Here is an 11,537-nt window from a genome sequence, read left to right on the forward strand (position 1 = left end):
CCACGGTACATAAAGAAGGAGCTTGACTGCTACCCATGACATCAGCTGGGAGGACACAGCCCTACAATTGACTTGTGTAGGACCCTTGGTGGCTGTGCGCCGTGGAGTCCATTCCGACTTCTGTCGACCCTGTGCAGGGTTTCTGAGGCTGTGGGTCTTTGCGCGAGTGGAGTGCCTTGTCTTTCTCCCACAGCGCAGCTGGTGGTTTTGACTGCTGACCTTGCAGTTTGCGGCCTCATTCATGGCCGCTGTGCTACTTGAGCTCCTTGTGCAGGACCCTTATGCAGGCCTATATAGCAAGAAAAAAAGCAGACACTTCAGGCCTGACAGACAAACCATAAAACAATCTGTAAAGCCCCAACATAAAAAGACTCAACCTCCTTGAAAACTGCACTATGCACATGCAAGTACCTAACTGACCTTCTGAGACAAAAATAATGCACAATCATTCTGCCACTAACTTTTACCTGCACACGTCTATTGTAGTGACTAGAGGAGGGGCCTGAGTGAGCGAACACCCTCACTCACTGCTGGAGTCTTCTACCTTGCACACACACTGCCTGTGTAGCTAGGACAGTTGGCCACAGCTTTATTTTTGTTCCAAAGTGGTGGTTTCTGTCTCTGCATTTATATCATTTCTGCTTTTGGTCTTTTTGATCACACATCTTTCCTGGAGGTAGGAGCATCTTCTCCCCATGTTACGCAAGAAGAAACAACAAACATGGCCATATAGCAAAGCTTTAAGCATACCCCATAATATTAAACCACTGAGAAAGAGCCAACAACACCTGCTAAGCATTACATGCAAAAAAGGAAGCCTGTCTCCTGATCATATCCACCAGGACACTCAGTAAGCTTAATAACACAACAACAAACATCCACTTAAGTATTAAAAAACACACACACAACTATTAGAAATGATGAACAAAAAACAACAAAAGATATCAAAACATGTCCAAAAACAGAAGACAGTAGCTTAGACAAATGAGTTGGAAACAGACAAATGCTTTCTAGAAGAGGAAGAGCAGTTTTTGGATATACCTGAGAAAGAATTCAGAAGATCGATATGGAAACAAATTCAAATGCTCTTAAAAGGGGTGGTGTAAACTGGTGAAAATATTGGTGAAAATGTCAATACTGCCCAAAGCAATTTATACAGATAATCCAATCCCAATCCAGATTCCAACAACATTCTTCAAAGAGATGGAACAAACAATTACAAACTTTATATGGAAAGGAAGAGACCCAGGATAAGCAAAGCACTGCTTACGAAGAATAAGGTTGGAAACCTCTCACACCCCAACTTCAAAATTTACTACATGGCTGCAGTGGTCAAAACAGGTTGGTACTGGTACAATGAAAGATACATTGATCAATGGAACAGAAATGAGAATCCAGAAATTAACCCATCTACATAGAGCCAACTGATTTTTGACAAAACACCTAAATATATCGCATGAGGAGGCGATACTCTCTTCAACAGATGGTGCTGGCAGAACTGGAAAGCAATATACAAAAGATGGAACCAAGACCTTCACCTAACGCCTTACACAAAAACCAACTCAACATGGATTAAAGATCTAAATATGAATCCCAGAATTATGAAGGCTATCAATGAAACAAATAGTGACAAGTATGAGGGCACTAATTCAAGGAATCACAGACTACTACTGAAATTTATTTAAAACTTAGTTTAAAAATCTAATAAAATCTTAAGTAAGCTCATGTGGGGTACCTTTACTCAAAAGCATTAGAAAAATTTGTAGAAAATGATTTTTCTTTGTGTATCAGATGTACGATGAAAAACAATTAGTTGAGGAATTATTGCTCATAAAATGCTTCTCAGGGTAAAGACAAATTTTGTTATTATAGTGAATCAAGGGTACTTATCTTTTGCATTTCAGGTTGTTGCAGTTGTTAAGTGCCGTGGACTCACTTTTGACTCATAATGACCCTGTATAGACTTTCCAAGGAACAACTGGTGGGTTTGAACTGCTGACCATGTAGTTCACAGTCCAGTGCTGATCCTACAGTGCTACAGTCCAAGGGAATCTCCAGGATGAGATGTTAAGAGCATTGGCAGTGAGCAGTAGACAAATACATTAATTTTGATCTTCAGTTATTTATGATCTGGAAATTCAGAAATTGCTTCCAGGTATCTCTGGATACACTAAAGAAAATCTTGAATAGAGCTGTTTTCTGGATGAATCATAAAATAAAATTCATTTAAAGCATTAAATAATACACTGAATAATTTTCACGTTTATCAGTTTTTCCATAATTCAGATAAAATGTTTCAATCAACTGAAGGTGGCAAAAGTAAATTTTTATTTGAATTTTAGTGACTTTCCCATCATTTTACATGTTTGATTTAATTCAAGAACAGTGAAAAGAAAGACAATTGGTTTTTATATGCATTGGCATATGAAGTGTGATCTCTTCTGAGATATGGTACTGATTAAGAAAGATGTTGAGCCATTTGGAATATATTACTAAGAGAAATTATGAAGTATTCATTCTTAAAAGCCCTAGACAGATGGTAGGAAAATACTTTTCTTTGTATATCAAACATGGGAATGAATGAAATGAAAGATTCTAAATCCTTCAAAACTCTATGTTGAAGTTTGCACACAGGGGTCTTAGTGCATTTTTTTGGAAAAAGAGTTGTTGTTATTGTTAAGTGCCATCAAGTCAGTTCCAACCCAAAGCAACCCTGTATAGGGTTTCCCAGGAACAGGTGGTGAGCTTGAACCACCAACTTTGCAGTTCAATCAGCTTTGCAGGAGAGTACACAGCTATTTTCAGATTCTCAGAAAGTCAGAAAACCTTACAGTAAGACTACAAACACTTTATAAATACAGGTTACTCCCAATCCAATAATTGTGTAACTATAGTTATGCATTCAGGTTCACAATAAAATAAAATGAAATAAGGAAAGTGAAAATAAAACAGAAGAGCTTGACTATATTAGTATTTTAGAAAAGTAAATGTTTAGAAATAGTCATGTTTCCTTAAAAACCTGCCAGTGTGACAGATTTTTATAATTTAAAGAAAAAGATTATTTACTTCATTCATTGCAAAAGAAACTTAGCAATGCATACTTTTGTTTTTAACAATTCATCTATTACAGTTTTTAAATCCTTCCAAAAATCTATTTACTTTTTTTATTTACTGTTGATGATCAAATTGGTATAAAAATAGCCTTTGACAGAGAATGACACCAACAAAACAAAAGAGAGTGTCTGTTTTCTTCTGAGAAACTGTGCTATTTTGTGGATCCATTTTCCATTTAGCACCAGGAATGAAAAATGTCACTTAATGAACTTATTAAAGGTGATTTATATTGCATTGTTCATATTAACTCAAAGAGCAAGCTTTATGGACTTGAAAGAAATAAAATACTACAGAGTGATGCCCAAGCAGTTGAAATTCACACTAGTGATTTTTTATATATGCCAGTCATGTTTACCAACATGGAAGAAAATACTATTAATTTCCTCTTAAATTTTTTCTATATTATTTATTTAATATTTAATGTACACTCATATATAACTCTATAAGCTTCACTTACTTGCAGTTGTGGTTGTTGTTAAGTGCCATCGAGTCAGTACTGATTCATAGAGACTCTATGCACAATCTGTGTTAACTTCACAATCTACTACACTTGAGACCACTGTTGATGTCACAGTGCCAATTCATCTCATTAAGAGTCTTCTTTTTTGCTAACCCTCCAGTTTACCAAGCATTATGTAATTCTCTGAAGTCCTGGTGTGGCACTGTGGGCTAATGCGTCAGATTGCAAAGTCGTTTGAACTGCAACATTGGTGGTTCAAGCTCACCAGCTTCTCCTTGGAAACGCTATGGGACGGACTCGACTCTACGGCACTTAACAACAACAACGTGTAATTCTCCAGGGAGATACTCCTGATACTATGTCCAACGTATGAGAGAAGTCTGGCCATCTTGGCTTCTAAGGAGCATTCTGATTATACTTATTCCAACACAAATTTGTTCTTTTGACATTCCATGGTACTTTGACTGGAATGTATCAATTATTCCACAAACTTCTTTATTCTTTGTTCAACTTTCACATACATATGAGGTTATTGAAAATATAGTGACTTAGGTCAGGTGTACCTTAGTCTGAGTCCGAGTCCTCAAACTGACATCTTTGCTCTTGAACATTGTAAAGAGATCTTGTGCAGCAAATTTGTCTAATGCAATATTTTTTTTTCTTGAATGTTGCTACCATGAGTATTGATGGATGATCCCAGAAAAATGAAGTCTTTAAAAACTTCAATCTTTTCTACATTTATGTTGATGATATTTACTGGTCCAAAGGTGAAAATTTTTGTTTCCTTTATACTGATTTACAATCCATACCAAAGACTGTAATCTTTAATCTTCATCAGTATTTTAAGTACTCTTCACTTTCAGCAAGCAAGGTTGTATCATCTGTACATTGCAGGTTGTTCGTAAATCTTCTAATTCTGATAACCATGTTCTTCTTCATATAATCCAGCTTCTCGGATGATTTGCTCAACTACAGATTGAATAAGTATGGTGAAAGAATACAATCCTCTCATACAGCTTTCCTAATTTTAAGCCATTCATTTTCCCTTGTTCTGTTCCAACAGCTTCCTCTTGGACTCTGTATACTTTCCTCCAAAGCACAGCTAAGTGTTCCAGAATGCTCTCTCTCCAAATTATTGTCCATAGTTTGTCATGATCTACACAATCAAAAGCCTTTGTGTAGTCTATAAAGCACAGGTAAATATCTTTGTGGTATTCTCTGCTTTTACCCAAGAGCTATCTGACTTCAGCAATGATATTCCTTGCTCCATGTCTTCTGAGTCCAGCCTGAACCTCTGGCAGCTCTCTGTCAATGTATTGCTGCAGCAGTTTGTGAATTATGTTTAGCAAAATTTTACTTGTATGTGATATGAATCATATTGTCCAATGATTTTCACATTCCCTTGGATCACATCTGTTTGGTATGGGCACAAAAAATGGATCTCTTTCACTCAGTTGTTCATGTAATCCTCTTGCAAATTTCTTAGCACATATAAGTGCCTCCAGTGCTACATCAGTTTGTTGAAAGATTTCAATTCGTATTTCTTCAATTCTGGGATCCTTGTTCTTTGTCAATGCCTTCAGTGCACCTTGCTCTTCTTCCTTCAGTATCACTGGCTCTTGGTCTTATGCTACCTCTTGAAATGTTTGAACATAAACTCTTTCTTTTTGGTATAATGATTCCTTCCATCTTCTTTTGACTCTTTCTGCTTTATTCAATATTTTGCATATAGAATCCTTCAATATTGCACATCGAGGCTTGAGCATTTTCTTGAGTCCCCTCAACTTGAGAAATGCTGAGTGTTTTCTTCCTTTGGTTTTCTAACTTCAGATTTTTGTACATTTCATTATAATATTTGACTTTGTCTTTTCAAGTTGCATTTTGAAATTTCCTATTCAGCTCTTTTATTTCCTCATTTCTTCCATTTGCTCTATCATACCTATGCTGGAGAGCAACTTTCAGTGTCTCCTCTGATCCATTTTGGTCTTTTTTCTTTCTTTCTTATCTTCTTAATGACATTTTGCTTCCTTCCCAAATGATGCTCTTGATTTCATCGCATAACTCTTCTGGTTTTGGTGTGTAATTTATCAAATGTGTTCTTGAGATGATCTCTAAATTCAGGTGAGATAGGTTCAAGGTCATATTTGGCTCTTTTGGATTTGTTTTAATATTCTTCAACTTCAGCCTGAACTTACATATGAACAGCTGATGACCACTTCACAGTCTTCCCCTAACCTTGCTTGGACTGATGATATACAACTTTTCAACCACCTCTTTCCACAGATGTAGTTGATTTGATTTCTGTATATTCTATCTGGTGAAGTCCATGTGTATAGTCATTTGTCTTGCAAAATTCTACCTATCATTCTGCTTTATTTCCAACCTTTGCATTTCAATTAGTAATTATTATCTAGACATCTTGATTGCATGTTTGATAAACTTCAAATTGAAGAATTTGGTAGAATTATTCAATTTTGTTCTCACTGGCTTAGTGGTTGGTGCATAAATTTGAGTAATACTTGTATTAACTAACTTCTAACTTTTTTGTTGTTGCTATTGTTAAGTGCCATCGCGTCAGTTCTGACCCATAGCAACCCTGTATAGGGTTTCTGAGGAGCGGCTGGTAAGCTTAAACTTACAAACTTGTGGTTCACACTGACTTTGCAGTCCATCTCATTAAGCCACAGTGCCACACCAAGACACTGTCCTTCCTAGTAGGCATATGGATTTTATCTGATCAGAGACAGCTTTGTACTTCAAGATAGATCTTATCATTTTCTTTTGGATGATGAATACAACACCATTCCTCTTCCAATTTTTCATTCCTGGAATAGTAAATTATGTAACTGTCAGAATCAAGATGGCCAATACCAGTCCATTTCTGCTCACTAATGCCCAGGATATCAATGTTTATGTGTTCATTTCATATTTGACATCTCCCCATTGTCTTAGATTCATACTAACTACATTCCATTCTATGATTATTAATGGATGTTACAGCTGTTTCTCTTCATATTGAGTTGTGCTCCATTAGCAAATGATGGTCCTGAAAGCTTTATTCCATTAGTGTCACCACAGTCAACTCTGCTTTGAAGAGGCAACTTTCTTAGTCATATTTTGACTATCTTACAAACTGAGGGGCTCATTTTTGGCACTTTAGCTGACAACATCCTGGTGCTCTTCATCATGTTTCAATATTCAATATCCTAGTGCCATCTGACAATTTTTCATAGTGGTTATGAGTCAGGCTGATAATCTCACAGTTAGCAGTTTAAAACTACCAGTGGTTCCATGGGATAAAGATGAGGCTTTCTGCTCCTATAAAGATTTAGAGCATCTCAGGGTGCTATGAGTTGAAACCAACCCCATGGCACATAACCACCACCGACAACCATTCATAAGGTTCTCAGTGACTGAATATTTGGAAGTAGTCTGTCTGTTCTTCTTCCTAGTCTGTCTTGGTATGGAAGCTCATCCAAAATCTGTCCATCATGGGCAACTGCTGGTACTTAACATACTGGTAGCATACCTGAGCTACCAAAATCACAGCAACATGTAAGCCACTTTAGTATAACAAACTGACAGATGAGTGGTGGTAAACTGCAATAGAACTTTTAAAACAATTAATACATTTTTAATGATACTGAAAAATTGTTTTGCCATATGATTCTAGGATCTGCAACAAGAAAACTAAAAGTAGATGTAACAGGGGTTAGAGTGTTAAGTTTTCACATCATTGATTTACATCATTCCTGAAATTTTAGCAAGTCCTTGAAATTCATAAATTCAGTCTCCTTTTACTTCTTCAGATCAGATACACTGCATCAGTGGTATTGACTATACTGAGTTTCTTTTAATTAACTTTATAGAAGTTGTAATATGCAATATCCATTTGGGTATACTAACTTTGTCAGAATTGCTTTAATGTCTAAAGTATGCTAGTGAAGTTTAGTGAGATAAAGTCCCAGATTCTAATAATCGAATATATTCTAAAATATTGTCTTACCTGTATCACTTCCAGGAACCTCATGATGTTTCAATGAGAGGAAAGAATAAAAACTAACATCAACAAACTCTTCATTAAATAACTGCTTGCTAAATATTAATAAATCATGCTAATTTTTCAATAAAAATCACGTCAGTTATGTTTTATTTGCAAATTTTAGGATATGTTATATGTCAAAAAAATTACTAATATAGCTTTAATTAAGATATGAAATTAAGTTTCTAAGGATACAAAACTGAGAGATACTGTCTTTGTCTTGAGTTTATTGTCTGCTATATAGCTTACAAACTGCATGAATAACATGAACATAGAATAATAAATGCCATAATTAAATGTCAAAGTGTTATGAGGGCTCAAGGGATGGTAAGGTGATATGTCAATAAAAAACATAAAATTTTATTTTGGTAATTCTGGGAGATGACTTATTTAAATTACGTGAAATCATAGCTAGATGTCAGGTAATTTAAATAAGTCATCTACCAGAATTTATATGTATTTAACCTTATTGTGCTATATTGTATAAGATCTGATGCCTTCCTCTCTCTCTAAATTCATTTTCATTTTCTATCACTTTATTTCCCCCATGGAGCTTTGGGTTTGCTGTTGGTTTATTAAAACCAAGGTCAGAGATTTAGACCCACTAGGAATCTTGGTGTGGAACTATAGGATAAACAATGGAAATCTAACCACAATATTGGCAGTTCAAACCCTCAAGTCATTCCTTGGAAGCCCTATGCAGTGTATACAGTGTTATTATGAGCAGGAACTGACTCAACAGTTTTTAACAACAACAACCACTCCATAAGAGAAAAAATAAGCTTTGTCTTCCTGTAACTTTTGCAGTTTGGGAAACCCATATATGATCACTATTAGTTGGAACTGACACTGTGCCAGTGGGTCTGATTTTGATTTATACTACAGTTGTATGCATATTGTTTCTGAAAATCAAATAGACCACCTTTATTCCTATGTCTTTGCAGTTCTTCACAACTGCTGGGACCTTTTTTGGAGTCTATTCCACCTCCCTCTGCCCTCCATTTTTATCAGCATTGCCTTGACACAAATATTGCCTCTTGTAGTGAAGTCTAAGTGATCATCCCTCCTACATTACTCTGTTTTCTCCTGAGGTTGAATTGCACTTGATCATAGTACAATTCTATAATATTATTCATTACCCTATTTTATTCATTCATGTAACTTTATACTTATCAGAATTATTACACTAATTAGAATTATTATCCTTTTATACTATTGGAATAAGTAACACTATATTTATATATTCATTTGTTTGTTGATGGTATTATCATCAATTAGAATGCAAGATCCATGACAGTAGACCCATGTCTTTTTCACTGTTGTAATATCAGTGTTTAAAACTGTGTTTGGCACATAGTAGAAATTCAACCATATTAATGGATGTTTATTTTATTTCATAGTATAAGATAAAGCAAATGGTATACATCTTTGAAAAAGATAAGTGACAAAGTTGTTTGTTTCTTAATTATCATGACAGCGTCCCAGTCTCATCTCCCTCACTGTTAAAGGCCCCGTGAGATATTCACAAACAGAACTTTCCACTACACATCGATCTTGCAGGGATTTTAAAAACTAGAGAATCAGAGACTGGTAGAAAAAAATATTTCTATACAGTGGACATAGCTTCAGCAAAAGTAAATCAACAATAACAATGTTGAAGGAGGATAGGATAATGAGATTTAAATATCTTCTCAAAAATGCAGTTGGACAAAACTGAAAAACAACCATTTTTATATTCTGGATATCAACCAATGACATTGAACAAGCTTAGAAATGTTTATTCAAGAATACTTCTCAACTTCAGATAAGAATAGCTTGAGGTATGTGGGGTTTTTTCCTAGGGCTGCTTCTATTGCATCAGCTTCATTGGCAAACCAGTACAAATGAGGCTGGGCAGACTTTGAAAAACAGGACAGCTGCCACTGCTGAAGGGAGTTCACATGACTTACATAAAACAGTACCAACTGACTCAATTCTAACTCCTATGCTTGTGTTGAAGAGTTTCCAATGACTGATATTTCAGAGACAGATAATTAGGTCTTTCTTTTGACAAGAACCACATTATATGGGATACATGAGAATCAAATTGACTACAACTGTGGAAAGACACGGTAGAAATGCTCAATATCATCAGCCCAAAGAAGGCCAGGGCAGACTGTGGACTAGATGACCAAGTTTTCATATGAGAATTCAGCTGAAAAATTAAAACAAGTCCACAAGAGAAAAAATATGACCTTGAACATATCCTACCAGAATTTAGAGACCATCTCCAGAACAGATTTGATACATTAGAGACTAATGATGGAAGACCAGAGAGCTGTGGGATGACAGCGAGAACCGCATACAGGAAGAAAATATAAGGTCATTACAAAGAGAAAGAAAGAAAAGACCAAAATAGATGTTTGAAACTACCTGAAACATGCACTCCAGTGCAGAGATGCTGAAACAACTGGAAGAAATGAAGGAATCAAAGTGTTGAAAAGAAAATGTCAAAGGGCAGTTTGAGAAGATAAAGTCAAATATTATAATGAATTACGCAAAGACCTGGAGTTAGAAAATCAAAAGGGAAGAACACACTCAGAATTTCTCAAGCTAAAAGAACTAATGAAAAAGTTCAAACCTTAGAAAAAAATATTAAAGGATTCCATGGACAAACTATTGAATGATGCAGAAAGCACCATCGGAAGACGGTTAGTATATGCAGAATCTAAATACCAAAAAGAAATGGTTTAGGTTCAAGCATTTCAAGAGGTAGCATATAATCAAGAATTGAAGGAAAAAGTCACAGCTGAACTGAAGGTATTTGTAGAAAACAAAATTCCAGGAATTAACTGAATATAAACTGCAATCTTTCAAAAAATGATGCAGCAATGCAGACACTGTTTTATTTTTGTCAAGAAATTTGGAAGACAGCTACCTGGCCAAATGATTGCACAGATCCATATTTGTGTCCATTCCAAAGAGAGGTGACCAATGGAATGTGGAAGTCATAAATAAATACCATTAGTATCACATATAACTAAAATTTTGCTGAAGACAATTTTGAAAATGCTATAACAATGCATCAGCAGAACACTGCCAGAGGTTCAAGCCAGATTCAGAAGAGGAAGTGGAACTAGGGTTATCATGGCTGATATCAGATGGATCTTGGCTGAAAGAACAGAATACCAGAAATATGTGCTTTATGGACAAATGCAAAAACTTTCAATTACGTGGACCATGACAGCTGTGGATAGCATCAAAAAGAGTGGATATTACAGAAAATTTAGTTTTATTCATAAATAACTGTACATAGACAAATAGCAGTGCAATAGAACAAGCAAATACTGAATTGTTTAAAATTAAGAAAGGTGTGTGTGAGGGATGTATTCTTACCCCATACCTATTCAATTTGTTGTGGTTGTTGTTATGTGCCATCGAGTCAGTACCAACTCATAGATCCTATGAACAACAGAATGAAACACTGCCCAGTCCTGAGCCAAACTCATAATTGTTGCCACACTTGAGCCCATTGATGCTGCTACTATGCCAATCTTGCAAGAGTCTTCCTTTTTTTTTTTTTTTCTGACACATCACTTTATCAAATGTGATATCCTTTTACAGCAACTGGTGCCTCCTGTCAATATGTCCAAAGTATGAGAGATGAAGTCTGGCCATCATGGCCTCCAAGGAGCACTCTGGCTGCACTTCTTCCAACACAGATCTGTTTGTTCTTCTGGCAGTCCATTGTATTTTCCATATTCTCCTCCAACACTGTAACTCAAAATCATCAATTATTCTATGGTCTTCCTGATTCACTGTCCAGCTTTCACATGCATAAAAGGCTATAGAAAATACCAAGGCTTGGGTCAGGTGCACCTTAGTCCTCAAGCTGACATCTTTGCTCTTCAACACTTTAAAAAGGTCTTGTGCAGCAGATTT

The sequence above is a fragment of the Chrysochloris asiatica genome, unplaced genomic scaffold (genome assembly GCF_000296735.1).
Source record: "Chrysochloris asiatica unplaced genomic scaffold, ChrAsi1.0 scaffold00175, whole genome shotgun sequence".
NCBI lineage: Eukaryota > Metazoa > Chordata > Mammalia > Afrosoricida > Chrysochloridae > Chrysochloris > Chrysochloris asiatica.